This window comes from Haliotis rubra, unplaced genomic scaffold (assembly GCF_003918875.1).
Source record: "Haliotis rubra isolate DU_JTF1 unplaced genomic scaffold, ASM391887v1 Scf396, whole genome shotgun sequence".
NCBI lineage: Eukaryota > Metazoa > Mollusca > Gastropoda > Lepetellida > Haliotidae > Haliotis > Haliotis rubra.
In genome coordinates this window covers 48684-67653 of record NW_025767075.1, presented here as the reverse complement: position 1 = coordinate 67653, position 18970 = coordinate 48684, and the positions used below count along the sequence as shown (strand labels likewise).

At 39.9% G+C, this 18970-nt stretch overlaps 1 protein-coding gene across 1 annotated transcript in view; it reads right to left on the bottom strand.

Moving 5' to 3' along the window:
• LOC124286911 (mucin-5AC-like) overlaps positions 1-18970 on the bottom strand; it is a 115657-nt gene that overhangs the window by 62293 nt on the left and 34394 nt on the right. The window lies entirely within an intron of this gene.

Genomic DNA, 18970 nt, shown 5'->3' with positions numbered 1-18970 from the left:
GAACAGCTGGCACGGGGAGTACCGGAACGTTCTGCTGTCTCTGGAAATCTGACACAACACAAGCGATATGTGGACGGGTATTATTTTGCTGAAGCGTGAAGTTACGTCTTTGTCCTTGAATGAACGGCTGCACATAGGCATGCAAAAGGTATGTTCATTGTGTACAAAGCGCACGTGCGCGATACTTGACATCAAATTTCACGCAAAATGCTTTGTTATATTTTTATGCAAAATCAAATAAATAATGCACAGTTACTTTCTTCCGTTAGTATAGTTCCGGTTTTTAAAACCTGTGTGCGTTGTGGGTAGTCAGTCATTTGACAAGTATGTACACTCACCATTACCTAGCACAGCTCCGAAGATAATTCCTATCCACACACAGTCCAGTATGTTCCAGGTCTTCATTGCAGCGTCACACGTCCCAGTCTATGTCTTTTTGTATATCCTTCATACACAGCGTGTGACGTCTTAGCCTGACTTCAAGCATCCACGTCGTATCGAAACAAATCAACGAGGGCTCTAGCAACACACGCTATATGTTCTCAGAAGTTCCAACAAAACACGACAGGTGTGTCGACACAACGTCATGTATATGCAACATGACCAGGATGGGAAACGTTATTTCAATACACTCCAGGTAAGGTCAAAGATCAATACTCTTTCTTTCCTACAGAGTCCGCAACTGACAGTGAAAGAGACAAGCTCTGTATGCAAGGGAATCCTGTGCCGTTTATTCAGTCTATACTGTTGTGCAAACATAACCCATTTGTCTCAGTGAGGTAACTAAATTCACAACTGAAATACCGGTTTTGAATGTTTTCAGTACCCGATTATTCTTCCACCGAGGTATTTTTGTGCAACGAGGAAGTCGTCTCAACAGTTGATAGTGCGTGATATAGTATTGTTGTAATAATAAAGAAGGCACATGATATAACCCTTCACATATGTTAGGACAACAGCGTCATGCATGCACAACAGCGCACGCATGAGCGCTGCCTGAGTTGCTGAAAATGAGTAACTGAACTGTCCACATCTCTCATTTACATGGAATATGTGAAATGTATGTGAAATACAAATTTACATGAGTGGAGCCGCTCTGAAGTCTACAGTCATTCCTGTTCGGGAATAGATAGTTGTTTGCCACTTGTTTCCTGATAAATCAACTTCACAAAGCGGAGAGCGGAAGGTCGCGGATTCGATCACACCTCACCTCACTTCACAAAGCTTTGATTTCTCTTGTTAGTACATCTGTTTACCATGTTCTTTGCAGTATCAATATCATCACGTCAACAATCCAGTGTCGACTCTTATTCCTGTTTATGTACTTCACAGCAGTCTTTCCAGGAATTTCCAAACTTATAAATAGCCTTACAACACCTATTCCAGTCGCCAGTGTATCAGCGGCAAGACACGCCCGCAACAACATCAAACAGGAGGGACACGCACAGTCATGAAGCTTTCCAATATCTCCCGGAAGATCGTTTTGTCGAAAACTTAACGTTTGCATGTATCTTAAGTTACAATAAGAACTACTTGCATTGGATCAACCATCCTGCTTAAGGGTCATCGGATAGGTTATTAACTGTATTAAAATAACTGCGCATCATACACCTCTTGATACAAACATCGCGCACAGTTTGCCGGGTAGGAGTGTTTACTATTATCAAGGTATCTGGGGACAGTGGCTTGACAGAAACCTGGAGAATAACGCAGAGCTTACCCGTTCAACAGGCAAACCCAGCTTACGCTCTACCGCCTATACAGGGGCATGACGTTCAAGGTTGTACAGAAGGCATTCAGTCGACAAGTGCAGCACAGTTGCGTGTGCTTTTTCCATCCCAGCTATTGTGTTTTGTCTACATGTTAAGTGGATCGATTCTAGAGGAAAATGAACATAACACTGCATGCACCAGATGTTCTCGTGCGTCATCCAGTATTCCTCGACTGCCGAGCTCCAATACACGGGCAAGTGTTTCTCACTTTTGGCTGGTGTGTATTGTTTACACAAGTAACTCTTCAACAAGAAGCCAATTTTACAAATAAGACATACTGAAACGTTTCCATCTCAACTTTTACCAAACAGAGATGGGTGTTTAGAAGACCAAAATGAAAGGACAATGTAACAATCAAGGGATGGTGTACATATCTCAACATCGACAAGTACCTCTGCATTTTCGTTCAGATGGGGTTTCCACTGAGTTACATGTACAACGATACCTGTTATTGGCAAACACATGTATCAACCTACAAGAATGACTGGAAGTGATTGGACTCCCATGCATACAGTATTATGTCACTAAAATGGGCGTAAACGGGTTCGAAGGTCTATTCCAATCTAATCCACTGCTAGAATCGACGTGAGCTGTATATCTCACTCACTCACTCACGCGATACTGTCTACACTATGCAATTGCACGTAACACTAATATCTTTAACAACAATCTTCTTCCTGATAGATAAACAGGCGGAAAGAAAACATCAATGGCAGCTCTGTATACCCGTGTAGCAGGCTGAACCAAAGGCATTGTACACACATTTTAATGGCTCTCCTACGTGCAAATAAACCCGAAATAAACAGGCGAATGTTTTTTTCTGGAATTATGTGACCAATGTCAAAGCTAATATCATATTTTCACTTCGCATTTCACCTACTCATATCAGCCACTATTTTCCTTGTTTGTTCGTCCTTTTAAACAGTTTACTGGTGTTGCATTCATACAATAATAGCCTTATCGCTAATAGTAGGGTTCATGCACGTGTCGGTAAGTCACACTTTGAACAGAGGGTCAGATATATCAAAGCAGACGGGGCCCGACGTGGGAGCTTCAACGTCAAGTGATGCAATTCTTAGATGGCTACAAACCACTGATATTGATATTATTATTGACATTGATATTACGAGGCGGCTTAATCAGCCAGTAGGCTAACCCAAACGATTTTGGAACCTGCTACAGACATGCCGACTGGGACCAATGATATTCCGGAGTCTCTTCTGGGCACGAATTCGAAATCATGATCGGAGATTTGGTGCATGTCTGTGGGGCGATTTCATCCATGTAGATATGTATTGTTTTCTGCCGTTGTGAGGGGGTTTAATACCCAAAATCAATTGTACTGTACGGTTTGCCATTAAGCACCATATTAATAACAGTCAAACATCCTCTTCATCTTATCGAAAACACGTTTCAGAGCCATACACTCAAACAAATCACCAGATGACAGAATAGGGTTGTTTATCAAGTCATATTGTACCCACAGCTAAGATGATACTATCAATATATATCATACACAAAGTACCTCAATGTCAAATGTAAATAACCTACGCAAGCAAGACATTTTACAAATATCAACACTCGCTCGGCATCGCGGGGAGGGTTTGTCCATTTGAGCACCTGTCATCGACACCTCGATAACCATCAACACTCGCTAGGCATCTTTAGGAGATTTCCCTTTTATGAACAATAATAATTGCAATAATGATCAAGATATGACACTAACGGAAACTCGCTTTCCGAAACACATATTTTGCTGATGCCACTCTATCAGAGAAGAGCCTTGGTTCACTAAATGCAAAAAGATAATAATGTATTTATTGTGTGAAATTATGTCCTTAGATATTTTTACCTGATATTATGTTTTAACAATGGACAAACTCGCCATAGGGAGAATCTCCCATGTGTGCAACTCTCATCCGCATGTCGACGATTACAACCTGGTTCGTCTAATTTTTAGGCCCTGACTATACCTGGATTGTCTAACCACGCCGATGGAGTCACTGAGCCTGACAGCCATTGGTCGTTAGACCTCAGTGGATTACCCATTTGTCATTCACACCTTGATAACCACCAACACCAATGTGGGCAAATGTCAGCCAGGCCTTCATGACAGTCGGCACTCGCCAGGCGTTATTCTTGGATCTGCTATCATGTTTCCCTGTTTTCATAGGGTAAATGTCAAAGCTCAAACCGAAAGTTTCAACAACTGCCTGTACTGAGAGACATAAACAGTAAAAAAGCTACGATTACTTTATTTGAACACTGATAAGCCGTAAATGGAAAGACCACTGATGTATAACGCTATACACTGACGTATAACGCTATTGTAAATGCCATCTGAGCTTGTTAATGTATTTCATGTTCTCGACTTAAATCAGTCATTTCTCGGCCTACTTCAGGCTGCTCTAAAGGAATTCAATTATTTTCGCTATTTAAAGTAGTTACCTTGTCGTTTCAGGGACAGTGCAGTCAGCATGTACGTGTAAGTGGTTGTCTCCCAATATACTGTTACGCGTAGATCATGTTACATATATAAAATACAGGTTTAACTTGTTTCACGGATCTCCCGAGATAAAACCTTTTGTCCGGTTATAAACTGAACAAAATAACCGTAAATAAACATGTAGCAAAGCACTTTGAATGAAACTTCATGACACGATCTAATCTTTTCGACATCATTTCGACATTTGGGAATGGAAACACGAGAGATTTGCCTCGGACCGGCTGTCAACGAGGGGACGGGCTGTCCACGAGTCAGCAGGACAACCACATTCGGCTGACCCATCTAAGGAATCGATTCCAGACTGCCAGTTTGACTGCTCGGCCATTCCTGGCTTACGTCCAATCAGTTCCAGGACTGTACAGAACCAAGGAAGCAACACATCCGACCCGACGGCCGGCATTATGTCCAATTTTTTATGCAATGTCACTGACAGGCACGTCTTGATGATTGGGATGGTGTTTTGTTCACTGATGAGTCGAGATTTCATCTGGACATCTCAGGTGACAGAGCAAGGATGTACAGACGTCGAGGTGAACGGTATGCTGACGCGTGCGTTGTGCAACGTTGACAGTTTGGTGGCGAGGGCGTTATGGTGTGGGGGAGCATCACATCTGATGGCCAATCAGAAGGGTGTGCCCTACAGGGAACAGATCAGTGGGCCTCATGTGCAGTCGTTCATTCAAGGCCAAAGACGTAACTTCACGCTTCAGCAAGATCATTCGCGTCCACATGTTGCTCGTGTTGCTACAGCAGAACATTCCTGAGACAGCAGAACATTCCCTGACCAGCTGTGTCTCATGGCCTATCAACCATCGTGTACGCTTGGGATGAAACGGAGAGACGTTTACGTCAAGCCCAGATTCAGCCACTGACGTTAGCTGAATGGGACAAGCGTTGGTTCAGACATGGAGGAACATTCCTCAAACTTTCTTCAATCGCTTAGTGTCGTCTGTGCGTTGTCAAGCCTTCATCAACGCCAACGGTGGACACACACGATACTGAATTTGAGAACTGACATCTCTTCAAGGTCCTAGTGACAAATCATAGAGATTTCCATACTACCCTGTCAACAGTTAAACAGTGATTCAGGAAAACATCACAATATTAAAAATGACTAAACATCAAATAATGCACAGTTACTTTATTCCAGTAGTATATGACGAAAATATGATACACAAACCCACGTGTCTGACATGGCAAAACGGATTCTTTTCCCAAACTCAATTTAAGTATAGATTTACTAAACTTAATAAGCACAGCAAGAGGTGCCTATCAGTGTAACTAATAATAATACTACAATACTACTAAATTTTCTTGGCCACTTGCATCCCTACAATAGTCAGTTACCGCAGTGAACATCAGCCATGTGCTATCGTTGCCCTGAGGCGCCCGGATCAATTACCGACAGCGACGAACTAAAATCCGGATCATGTTACCGACAGGGACCCACTAAAATCCGGATCATGGTCCCGACAGGGACCAAACAAAACCCGGATCAGTTTCCCGGTAAAATTCAACTTTAATATTAACCTTAAGAAACCATTGCTGATAATGTTGACCAAGGGAGTGTATTTCGATTTACGACACAGTCAGTTGTATACAGTTTCCTGTAAAAAAGTCTGATAAGTTCCCTATGTCCAAGCAATGTCAGATCATGTAGCCCGTGTTGGGTGTAGGGGTCCAATGGATGGGTAAATACTCGTCATGGATGGATCTGAAGGTGCATCTCTCCAGAGGAGAGGAATGCAACATTTGCAAGGAAATATTCTTCATATCAAGTAATTGGTACATTTTAAAGTGTGCCCTGAAGACAATGTGCAGATGTTAAGGTATGAAATGAGTGGCAAGCGTTATAGTGACACAACTCACAGCCATGGCCTCAATAAAACCTCTACAAGGTTACATGGTGAACGAGTAAATGGCAAAATGAGATGTCCTATGCTCTTTTTCAATTTGGCCCTGCGTCATCCGTTTCCGAAAGAAGTGATAATGCGACCATCAGCGTCATGGTTTGACGTAATTGATATTTCTGGCTGACCAATCAGAACGTGTGATTGTAAAATGACATTGTACAACCCTTATCAAACCGGATAATCTAACTCTTCCTCCTACAAGGTTAATATGTTCCCGACGACTGAACCCCATAACATTCAACACAAAGTATTACCGTTAGACTGAAGTCACATTCTGGAAAATGGAATATTACCAGACATAAAACATTAATGACCATGTTCACTTCTGAATGTAATGCTAGTTCCTAAGTTATGCGCTGAGGTCTCTAGCGAGCTGTCACTGAGTACTCCTTGTGAACGTGCTGCTTATGATGTACTTCTGATTGGTATCAGTGTCAGTATGACTGCATGAAAGTATAAAGAGATTATTAACTGAGTGTGTTTCCGTATCATCAATATCATATATTAGGAATAAAAATTGTATACATAATACATAATTTTTATTCCTAATATATGATATTCATGATACCGAAATACACAAGGTTAATAATCTCTTTTTCATATAAAGTCATTCTTAAAATTACTCTCCCAAAGAAGCAAATCGTACGTATTTTTATTTGAGAATCGAGCATTCGCGTAAGAATACTTAGCGGTACACCAAGGTGAAGGTCGTTCATGATGGCTGCATATGGTTGTGACTAGTCGCTAATACAGGGCAAACAACTCATGCCTAAAATAAGATCTTTCTGTCGAAATAGAACAACAAAATCAGGCAGGGTTTTCTTGGTAGTGTTTCTTTTTTCACTGTTGGTAATCACCTCATTAATATCAGTTTCTGATACCTGAAGGAATCGATTCGTCGTTGTGATCGATAGATCCAAATCCTTGGTTGGTACCTTTCTTAGACGATAGCCTGTCACTCGTGCCTCATAATCCGTACCTTCAAGTTGAACGAAGTTCTCCGTTTTATGTTTTCCAAAGTCAATTACTGCAGTAACGACTCCAGAACCTCTGTCATCAATTCTACAGAATCACCAATTTTGATAATGGGGGCAGCCATGTTTGTTTACAAACTCGTCGACGCAGCGTAAACTCGCGACGACGTCATCAATGAAATGTTAACGTTTTAGGTTTCGCACGGCATGTATGGAGTTTTGAGAAAGATGGATTGACGTAATTCAATAGTTATCAGATTATAATTCCAAGTTTATCAGGTTGCTTTATTACACCGATAACTCCCTCCATTAGATGATAAACAGGGATATTATCTGATTTCTGGAGATAAGTGTTCTGCTCGAGAACCCAGCTGTCTAGCAACTGATTCATTATATCAGGCTCCGATTCGTGGACAGTTGGTGCTTGTATGTAAAGTCTGTGTGATCTGTGGAAGTTGCTATTTGCTCTTTACAGGATCCTAGATGTATGTGTGTGCTCATATAAACTGATGATATAGCTCGCAAATTGTGTTTCTAAACGCTAGTGTTTCACTTATACATAATATGTAAATATATGTGTTCCACGGGAGGATAATGTTGCAGAGAATGTGACTGTCTTTAGTTCTTACAACACCACAAAATCCGATGTGCAAGTTTGACTTATTCGTTATCATATGCAAGCTACCATATCAGAACCATTTGTCAATAGTTACCATCAACTGATATTAACAGATCTGGAGAAAAATTAACGCAACACCAGGTTTTTTAAAGTTTGCCGTTATATATCCAAATGTTGTATATCCCACTGCTTTGAAGAAGATTTGTGACGCCTTATCACAAGGCTGTCAACCTGTAGGTCATAAAAAGCAGCTTAAGTCACTGCTGCTGTCAAAAAGAGTTGTGGTCCGTTAATATTTAACGTCACATCAGCAATATTTCAGCCATATCGTGACGAGAACAAGTTAATTTTTATCAATATTAAAATCAATAGATTTAGAACATAAAAACCTGTCATCGAAGGACACTAAAATACTGGAGCATCACAGATATAAATCTAAAACTAATACGCCATCAAAACATTACATCAGTAGAGACAGTACAAAATAAAAACGGGTAATAGATCATCAACAACTGAAGGAAGATCACATTACTAGCGTCCATGGGGACATACAGTACTTTTGCTACCTGCATGGACCCTAGCTGGATTTACACCATCTCTTCAGCTGCTGGCGATTGTGCTGAGTTTTAGCCATTATTAAAAATAACAAATATACTACCATTAAATTTGACATTGATGATTTGGGACTTACGTACCCTCTCAGGGGGACAATAATTTTACGATACTTTAACCCCCTTTGAGGATACAGCAAGTAAGAATCACACAGTGGCAGATCATCAATAAAACATTAAGCCTTTATTGTATGCAGATCCACACAAGGAAAGTAGTTATGGTTACGAAGCTCTTACCGGAAAACGCGGAAACATAAATGTGTGAGTTAAAATTTAGTGTTGCATCAGCATTTTTGCAGCCATATAGCGACAAGACCACGTCTATGCATGTTCACAAGTGAATCAGAAATACAATATTAAAATGCAAAGTCGCTATATACATTGAAACATAGCAAACTTATTCATGTATCTGTTTATAACACGTGCTATAAATGTCAATAAAGTGAGCTTTACGTTGTCATGTCATTTGGAGACCATGGCACGCCAAGCGTTATATATTCTGAAGAGCACCATCTTGTGAAGTCATATCATTCTAGGGGGATAAAGTTGTAATCTGCGTTCTAATATATACACGTGATTATAAACGTTTCATACACTGTTTGAAAATACCAGAATGGGGCGCTAAATTACCAACTTATTCCTACACGTTAGAGGATACTTTACAATAATGACACAAGCTGACGTCATGTGAGCAGATGAGTTCTCTAGAAACCGTTACGTCCATATGTGGTTTGTCACCGAAGATACACGACTAATATTTCAAACTAGTGTACAAATACTGCAATGTGACCAGCATCACATATCAAACAGAAGTCCTATGCCCATGTGTACACAATGCCCAAGTCACCCAGGACCGTGTCCTTCCTTGGTTAATATGCTGGATTACAACATTACGATGTAACGACTCATTGGTACTCGGTTATGTTGCTGAAGATGAACACGTACCTTCACACAGTAAACTTCCCTAGTATAGTGTCCTTAACTGTGTTGCTGATCAATAGCCCATTTTTACGTTGTATTGTCTAAAATAGTTTTCTACTTTTAAAAATATATGCTAGCTAGTTTTAACTTTTTTTGTGATACTCTAGTTATTTTACAGTCCGACGACGACTGGTTATTTAACTACTTGTATTTATTGTGTGTGTACAACATTTCTCGTCACTATATGGCTGAAATATTGTCGAGGTGACGTTAACTTGTAACACACTCACTAACTATGTTGCTAGCGCCCTCTAGCCCCATTTGTAGGTGTAAGTGTGAAACACTCAGCTCTATAATTATATAGTTTTAAAAACAAACCTGATATATTACTAGTTGTTTTTCTGTCCCTTGATGACAGTTTTTGAAATTATCGTACAACTTTATCAAGTCACAATATGGTTGACAGACAGACAGACAGACAGACAGATTTATTCAGTATAAGGCCTTTGGCCCAAAATACAGACAATATAGGGTTACAAAATATCCCTGCGCATAATACATATTTACATACATTCCATAGCATAAAATAGTACAAATGCATGATATGAATATATTATATATTACTTTGCCTTATTTGTTGTGCTTTAAATAAAAAGATTGAAGTGTTATGCAAAATATCATAATTATGAGAAGCGATTATAGAAATAAAGTTATGTTGAGAGGTAGTATTGATGTATTTACCAATAAGTGTATTACGGAAAAAACTATAAGCTTCACAGATTAGAAGTACATGATATTCATTTTCAATAAAATACTTTTTTTGGGATAAACAGAGAGGACAGAGTCTTTCTTCATATGGTGTAGCTTGATGTCTTCCAGTGTTGACAGCTATTCTAAAGTTACTGCATCTGAAGCGTGATAAGATCCTTTTTAAGCGAGATGGAAGTGATGAGTTCAGATAGTATTCAACAGTCAGTAGGGATTTATATTGTTTATATGAATAAGAGTCAGATAGGTTATTAACATTTACACTCCAGGTTTGTTGTAGATTGTCAAATAGTCTCTGCTTAAACATTGATAAGAAAATATTTTTGTCTCCAACATCTTGGGAAATCCATGCATATCCAAATCCAAATCTGAATAAAATATTTTAATATTAGTAGCATAAGAGGTGCGTCCCATATAATCAACGGCATTGAGGATCCTGTAGCACTGGTGGGGGAGTCTCTCAGGGCCCATTTGTATCAGCCTACACCAGTACTTGACAGCTCTTGTCATATATGTAAGCTGCAGTGGAGCTCTACCACACTCACCTAGCACCATTACATTACATGTATTCTTTGACACTTTGAGAAAAGATTTGCACATTTTCACATGAACATCTTCAATTATTTTGCTGTAATTAAATCCCCAAATTTCAGAGCCATAGCACAGGATAGGAGTAACAATACTGTCAATTATTTTGAACAAATCTTTACAAGGAATATCACCAAGTGTCCTCTGATATCTATTTATAGCCATCACAGCTTTAGAACTCTGGGAAGCTAAAGTATTTTGAGCCTGTGTCCATATCAGTTTGGGTGTAAACATAATGCCTAAATATCTGTAGAGGGTACAACTTCAATGTTTTCGCCATTGTAGGTCCACTTTTCATAACTTCTGAGGGGTCCTCCATTTCTAAAGACCATGACTTTCGTTTTCTTCAAGTTCACTTTCATTCCAGTTTCTAAGCAAAATAAGTTCAGAGCATCTATTTTCTTTTGGAGCTGAATGGCTGAATAAGCTACAGATGACACATCATCTGCAAACATTATGGCAAAAACATTTTTAAAATCTTGTGAGATAAAAACACCTTCTCCTCCAACATCTTCCAGTTGTTCTAAAAGCTTGTTGATGAATATGATAAATAGCTGAGGGCTCAATGCCAATATTACACTTGAAGTAATCTGTTAATCCTCTTGAACCCCTCACACGGGCACACAGGCTTGAATACAAAGAGATAAGAAGGTTATAAAATTTTCCCTTTATTCCAACATCCTTCAAACTTTGTAATAGGATATCATGTCTTATAGTGTCAAATGCCTTTGACAAATCCACAAACAGGCAGTAAAATCTTCCTTTCTTTTTTCCGGTATATTTCTGTATCATTGCTTGCAGACTGAATATATTGTCAATAGTTGAGTAATTTGATCTGAAACCTGCTTGTAACTCATCAATAATCATATTGTCTTCACAGAAAGTCTTGAGTCTCCAGTTTAATATAGAAGTAAATATTTTACATATGGTATCAATCAATGAAATTCCCCTGTAGTTGTTAACATCATTCTTGTCTCCAGATTTGAAAACAGGGCAAATAATACTTCTGTTCCAAGCAGGAGGAAATACACCACTGTCAAATATCTGATTGAAAATGGTTGTAACTGTGGGTAAAATAGTACTTGTTGTATTTTTGATATATTCTGTGACAACTCCATCAGGTCCAGGTGATTTATTATTTGCTAACTTTTTTTATATGTTGTTCAACTTCTTGGCAGCTAATAGGTTGATCTGTGTTTGGCACCATGATAAACGATCCACACATCCGTGTGCTACGATGACACACAGCATACCAGGTCCCATACATTAAATTCCACATTCCAGGTTGTCGTTTCGTACGACTATCATTGGGCACACATCTTGCCAAAGACCACAGCGAGCTGAACATGTACAATATACAAGGTAACTGCAAGGGCAATTCGGTGATTGTCCGATAGTATTCATAATAAGTGTATGAACCGTGCATAATAATTTCTCCAACTATACAGATTATATTTTGCTGTTATCACGAAACAGCTGGGTACAAGGTCACTTCTGATTAGCATGATCGCAATGAGAAACAATTCTGTCAAATCAAGATCAAATTAAGAGTAAAAATTCAGATTGCGTGCATTCCAAGAGACATATTATTTCCAAGAATGCGTAAGATAGTATCCAACATTTCAAGAGTGTAAGTAGGGCAGGTTGCACCTTACATTTTCCCCAATATCTGATATCATCACTATTTGACCATCCTTTAGCTGAAAGTATTTGGTCGTTATATTTCACGCATCTATATGATATTCCTTTCAACCCTTGTTGGGTTTTTCATACACGTCCCCAGTGTTGACATCTTCAGACACCTTTGGATCATCTTATCGCCTCTTCTTGGGTTTCTTTACTTCAGCGTTTGTATCTGAAACTGATGTTCACACAAAGAGTTTTTAATGTACTTTACAGATGCTGGTTTGTTGGTTGTTTAACCCACATCCTCCATCCGTTATATTGCTGGAATATTGCTAAACTCGGCGTAAAACTAAACCCACTCACTCACTGTTTAACCAACACTTAGCAACGTTTCAGCTACATGCTATAGGGTGGTATGTGCATAATCGATGGCCCGGTCCTTTTATTCGTCTCTAATAACAAACATAAGTTACCAAAGACCAATTCGGACAGATGGTTCCAGGCGTTTACCTCTATTTATGACTGCGTCATAGAAAAACTCGTTTCATGCATAATATCACGAATCAGACCTCGACACTAAAAAATAGATGAGCCTCACCATGTTGAACATTTGAAGACCTGCTTTTATCGGGTTTAGCATGCAGGTTGTCTACGTCGACGTCACATGACGCACCCTGCTCACGTAGTGCGCGTGTGCTCGCAGCTGCCATATCCACACTCGCGTATGCATCTGGTGAATTATTGAAATATTAAAATGAATAAACAGCAATACCATTATTCAAGAAAACATGTCCAATTTGTTAATGTAACTGTTAAACACATATAGTTAAGCTAATATTTTAGAATGGGGTCAGACAGACCTTTCAAATCTTCATTGTAAAATTGGAGATATGTATTGATAACAGCTGAAGGGATGGTGTAAATTCAGCTATTGTCCATGCAGGTAGCAAAGGTACTGTACGTCCCCATGGTCCCTACCATGGTGATCTACCTTTAGTTGTTGGGTATCTATAGCCTGTTTTTATATTGTATCATCCTCAATAGTTAAAGTAGTTTAGTGTTAATTACTAGTTTTAAATTGAAATCTGCGATAAACTAGTTGTTTTACTCTCCTTCGCTGACAGGTTTTATAATTTACCTTTATCTATTGTAAAATTATAACTTGTTTGTAGTCACAATATGGCTGAAATATTGCCGATGTGACTTAAAATCTTAACTCACTCACTCACTCATTAGAGATATGTAATAACAGAGTGTCACCTGATATAATGAAGTCATCCTCCTGATTTTCAGCTTCGTTGATTGGGGTGATACCACGTGAACGTCCATATAACTCATTTTCGACTGAAACATACAAAATAACTTATAACAGAGCGTGAAATATAAATCGTGAAAAATTGCAAGGGTAACGTTGACTGGAGACACTGAGAGACGTCAAAAGAACTCTCATACAGATAAGTACTTGCTGTATAATAGGTTCGTTTTGTTTTGTTGGTTGTTTAACGACGCACTCAACAATATTCCAGCTATATGACTGTGGTCGGTAAATAATCGCGTCTGGACCAGACATTCCAGTGATCAACAGTATGAGCATCGTTCTACACAATTGGGATACGATGACAAGTGTCAACCTAGTTAGCGAGCCTGACCACCCGATCCCGTTAGTCGAGTCTTACGACAAGCATGGGTTGCTGAAACCAATTCTAAACCGAATCTTCACGGGTTTTAGATAAGCATCCGCTGAATAATAACAATGCTTCACTCCATGTAGGACACAGGTACAACATTATCATAGGAACGATGCATGAGAATGAGTTCCTGTACCACAGTTGCCACCTGCAGCATGATTCCAAATTAGGTTATTTTGTCACTGGTTTATGCAAATGACAATACGATAAACCTACCTGTGTGGCAGCTTGTCCTGTTTTGATAATCTGGAGTGCTGGAAGAACAGCTGAAATATCTTATATAGGTGACTACAATGCAAATAATCTTCAACAAACCGCCTGTAAACGTTTTTATTTGGTGCCCCATGTGTTTGCGTTGGAGGGGCGGGGAGTGGTGGAGAGGAGGGAGGATCCGTGGGCGCGCATGTTTGTGTTCATATGTGTTTATTATACAGGTTTTATTGTTTTATGTGTTGTAAGGGGGTGAGTCTCATATCCCATTTTCTTTTTATGACCATAGGTTATGACCTTTGTGTGACGATAACATAGGTCCCTGTCCGACCTTTGTGACCTGACCTTAATCGATTTGTTCGAACCCCACCTCTCCTTCCCTAAGGGAGATTCCCTGGGAAATCCGGTCCAGGTGTAGTATGACCTTCAGGTTCACCTTGAGTGGTATTATTTTATGAGTTTGCCATTTTGACTCGAGTGTTCACACAAGTCTTAATGTTTCGAAAAATAAACGGTCTTTAGACTAATGCTTAGCCTCTGAATATATATAACAGCAGAATCGCTTGCTCATTTTGATAGTAACAAAAAGCAAGCATCCAGTCATTTAAATTGGTAAAGGCTGTCATTTGCCCTAAGGACACCAGAGATTCAGAACCTGAGGAAATCGTTTTATTGTAAGTTAAAGGTCAGACTGTAATCATGTGTACATGGTTGATGATTATTTTCAGCGTGGTGTAGTGTCACAAATGGTCAGCTTCCGTTGTTTAAAGGTCAGAGTGTAATCATGAGTACATGGCATGGATAATTTTCAATGTGATGTTGAATGTATGCTGACAAATGGTCAGCTTCCGTTATGTAGAGAGAGAAGTGTCTGACCGGAATTAAATACAGGAAATAGTAAGCAGTTGAGGACTGATGGTCACTGAATATCTCAAGTAGTTTGATTGTACAGTAATGAAATGATTTAGCATTTGTCATATATATTACTGAATAAGAAAACAAACCTGTTCTCCTGTAAAACTTTCCAATACTGTTACTCAAAATTTTAAAATTTTACTCTCAAATTGCAAACATAAAAAACCCATCTTATGTCCATGTTTATGACACTTATTTGACATCATGTGACACATAGGTTACTCACATGCCGTTAGCCGCTCTTATTCCACAGACAGTACAATGAAATACTGGTGTAAGCTTCTTGTGACTGTAGTGTGTGGGGTATGAAAAGGTTAGGACCTCCTGGTGTTAAGAATTGTATTGTAGGTTAAATGTATTCAGTGACATAGGGAGGATTATTTATCAGTTGTAAAACAAAGATTTGTACAACGAACAGTTGTCTCATGTTAATCCTCCAGCGATGCATTAAGCGAGTGAGTGAGTTTAGTTTTATCTTGCACTCAGTAATATCCCAGCTATATGGTCTGTAAATAATCGAGTCTGGACCAGACAATCCAGAGATCAACAGCATGAGCATCGATCTACCCAATTGGGATATGATGATGAGATGTGTCAATCATGCCAGCGAGCCTCACCACCCGATCCCGTTAGTCGCCTCTTACGACAAGCATGGGTTACTAAAGGCTCATTCTAACCCGCACCTTCACGGGTACATTAAGAAACAAGAAAGATATACAGATTTCATTGTTTATTAGCTCCGTTTCAAATGAGTAGGCTTTAGGATAGGAGCTCTCCCAAATGTCTACTTTACATGTTGTATTATTGCCCTTTCTCATCGTCCAGTCCTTCACTCTCTACATCAGATGTCATGTCTTCATAATCATCATCAATTAAGTCTTCTAACCAAGATTTACATTGGTACAGTTTGGAAAACACGTCATGATACAGATTATTCGTGTCTTGTACTCGTTTCAGTATTCCTTGTGTCTTTGGACCCAACTGCATATGATACAGATAAGTAATAAATCGGGCATACGTCTCTTTAAACGTGCTCCAAATGAATACCCGATATAGCACTGTTATGATAGTATTCCCCACGCTTGAAATGTATTCTATATATTATGATTATTTCTAGGTGTTAGGGTTAAGGTTTAAATTTAACATTATGTTAGGTTTAGGGTTTGGATTAGGGTTAGGGTCAGGGCACGCTTTCTATAAAAAAAACATCTACACAAGCCATTGTATTCTTTGACATAGAATGATTAAAAAAACGGGGGTTACGGGCGGAAATCTTTCCCTTTGATACGTTAGTGACATGTTTTACAACTGTTTATGCGATAATCGAAAATTGTGAAAAACAAGGAACTGTTCCTAAGCATCCGAAAACACTATATACAGAGTCTAAAAAAAAAAACGTATTGAGAGTAAATAATTCAATATTCTCAAGTGCAAGACGCGCATGTCGAGTTGATATTCATTATAACAACAATGTTCGGCTTTGACAGTTTATGACAGCAGTTCATACATTTCTGAAATGTATCGTCACTTCATAAACATTCAATTGACTCATACCTTTATCTCAAAACCCCGCTATAAACATCCTCGCTTCGAACGATGATCGTCAATCGCCATTTTGACGCCATGTTATGATAATAGCTCGTTGGCTGCGCATGCTACATGGGATGTTCATGCTGTCAACAGAACACGCAGCGTCGTCGCTGTATGGAGCTTCTGTATATTTTGCATGACAACAATGCTGCTTACTAAGCAACTAGTATAGTCGCGATCACACGTGAGGTTTTGACGAGTGTTTATTCCGACTAGCTCCAAACTAACGCTCTACCGTATCATATGAACAAGATTTTGATACGTTCCTATATTTATTCAGGGATGGTTACAAATCTTGAACGCCCTTCATCATCACTTACCGGTGGCCAACACATAAATGTATCGCACATGTGGTATCTTAAATCGCAACTGTTACCTCCCCTTGTCCGCTACATTTCTGCGCAGTCAATGAACCACATGCAGCGATACTGCAAATATATAAATTAATGTTCAGAACAAAGTATATACGCGGTGTTTTGGGATTTTTTCAAAGAAAAAAAACTACTGTTTTGAAAAGTGTTTTTCTTGTGACTTACAATAGAAAAGTATAAAACTTTATGGATAACAACTTCTTTATTTGTTATGATGCATCAGTCGGCTGAGGCTGTTGATGGTCTTGATTGCCGCGATGAAATAAGACAAGACCAGATAGGACACAGTTTCTTGGGAATCAAGAGATGACAACCCTGTTGAAGAGTTTTCAACACTTTCAACTGAAGCGAGGTGTTCTGTATCGAGTCATCAACAGAGATGGAGAAGAACAGGAACAGTTAGTCCTTCCAACCAGATGTCGATCGGCCGCATTACGAAGTCTCCATGACAATGTTGGACATCCAGGGAGAGACAGGACCTTGGCACTTATCAAAGACAGATTTTATTGGCCTGGAATGACAAAGGATGTAGAGGCCCATGTTCAACAATGTGTACCATGTTTGCGTGGTAAAACACCAACGGGAAGAGCACCACTGGTCAGTATAGAAACCTCACAGCCTCTAGAGCTTGTGTGCATGGACTTTCTCACTCTAGAGCCATCAAAGGGTGGGCAGCAACATGTTCTATTAGTGACTGACCACTTCACCCGTTATGCCAAGGCCTACCCAACCAAGAACATGACGGCCAAGACAACTGCTGAAGTTTTCTTCAACAATTTCATCATACATTACGGGATTCCTAAACGCATCCACTCGGATCAAGGAGCCAACTTCACTGGTAAGCTCATGCAGGAGTTATGTCAGCTGCTGAAGATCAACAAGTCACGGACTACACCATACCACCCAATGGGGAATGGAATGTGTGAACGCTTCAACAGGACTCTCTGCAACATGCTTGGGACTCTTGATCCGGACAGTAAGAAGAATTGGCGAGCCCACGTTGGACCATTAGTGCATGCATACAACTGTACTCGCCATGAATCTACAGGCTTTGCACCATTCTTTTTGATGTATGGACGCCATCCACGTCTCCCAGTGGACATAGCCTTTGGACTTGACATGGAGACAGCCAAGCAGAAGTCCATGGCCAGTTGCACTAATGAATTGAAAGATCGCCTCACCCAGGCCTATGACATAGCCGCTACTGCTGCCAGGAAATCCCAGTCCAGGAACAAGAGTCTCTACGACCAGAAATCTAGAGCAGCCATTCTTGAAAAAGGTGACAGAGTACTTATGAAGGTTGTTGCATTAGATGGCAAGCACAAGTTAGCTGACAAATGGGAGCAAGACATTTATGTTATCTTGAACCAACCAAATCCATCCATACCAGTGTTTGTCCTTGGTAAGGAGAATGGACAAGGACGGACAAGAACCTTGCATAGGAATTTATTACTTCCCAAACCAAGAAAAAACAAGCCTTCACAACCAACACCAAACGTTAAGCAGACACCCACAGAAGACACCACAGGAAGCTCACAGAGTGAAGAGGGACTAGACGAAGGAGAAGACATTGTGTTCATCTCCACTCAACATTTGGATTCTTCAGGGTCAGCTCTTTATCAAGCTGACAGGCCACTTGAAGATAAGCTGAATGAAGATACTGAGAATGAGGACCAGACCAACTTTGAAACTGAGGAAACTGTAGAAGCTGAAGAACACGAACAGCATTCGGAAGAATCTCCAGTTCAGCCTGTGGATGTCCGAGCAGACACAGAACCTCCAGCTCATCCTGTGGATGTCCCACCAGCCACAGAACCTCCAGTTCAGGTTGTGGATGTCCCACCAGATAGAGAGCCTGCTGCTGATACACCACTGCCACCAGACCCTCAACCAGGGAG